The following is a 1254-nucleotide window of genomic DNA, read 5'->3' on the forward strand; positions in this document are numbered from 1 at the left end:
ATTAACTCGTGATTCACTAAGGGTTAACTAATGGTAAAATAAGGCTTAACTAACCCTTAAGTAATGCCTAAAAAGGGGTACTTATTATAAAGTGTTACCAGAATAGTAAATTCATGTATGAGTAGGTTAGTTGTGTGTGTGTGCATGTGCGTGTGTGCGTGCGTGTGTGTGTGTGAGAGAGAGATTATTGTCAATGTCTTATTCAAATGTTTTTAGTTAAACTGCACATTAGAGACTGGTCAAACGCAATTTCAAACTTCTGTGCTAACCCTGTTACACTTGACTTGACATGAGAAGAGGAAAAGCAGAATTCGATAGAGGATTGATGGGGAAAAGGACACACATCAGCTGATGGCAGTCTTTATACAGTAGCCGACATGCACTTGGACTTACCCATGTATTTTTTTTACCATATAAAGAGCAAACAACAGATGATGACAAACTGGGAGATGACCCAGTCAAGTCATGAATTCATTATCTAAAATCTCTCTTCCTCTCTCACTTATACTCTGTATATATGGTTTTTGCATGCCTCACAAAACGCAAACCCCATTGTCATAGCAACAGAACCAGTAAAGACGTATAGCAACACTGCGCCTCTATGAGGTCACTTCCTGACCCTATCTTCTAAACTCTCCCTGTCCATAATAACAATTAAGGGTTACACTTAACTTGATGCCATTGTCATCCATATGACATAACAGAGTCATTATAGTGTCAAAAGAGTGTCATGACACAGTCCCCCTTTCCTTGACATCTTTTGTACCTCTCCCTCACTCTGTCATGTCACTTTATTTCTTTTCTCTCACTCTGGCTCTGCTTACACCTTTCTCTGTCTCCTCTCACTTACTCACTGTCTCACTCTGCTTTGCTCTATCTGCTTATCTTGCTCTGTCTTGCCAGTGCGTGTGTCTCTGTTCCTCCCTAAAGTGGAGATCGATGGACCCGTGCGCTCTGTAACTAGTCTGGCTGTGTGCCTGGACGCTCCGTCCTTTTAGTACAGCGGGGTCAGAGCACGTTAGCGCCCGGCTGCTCTGATAAACATCTGCCGCCCCTGGAACAGTCACTCACTTGCTCACATCACAGAGAGGACATGATGAACCACTTTTGAAGTCTTGATACGCGTGTTCTATTCACACCATCAAGAGACACTCTCACACATGAACACCATACTGAAAAAGACATGCGCACACACACACACGCAAACAAACGCACAGACCCACAGACACAGTTGATTTAATAGTATTTGAGGCC

The sequence above is a fragment of the Engraulis encrasicolus genome, chromosome 22 (genome assembly GCF_034702125.1).
Source record: "Engraulis encrasicolus isolate BLACKSEA-1 chromosome 22, IST_EnEncr_1.0, whole genome shotgun sequence".
Classification (NCBI taxonomy): domain Eukaryota; kingdom Metazoa; phylum Chordata; class Actinopteri; order Clupeiformes; family Engraulidae; genus Engraulis; species Engraulis encrasicolus.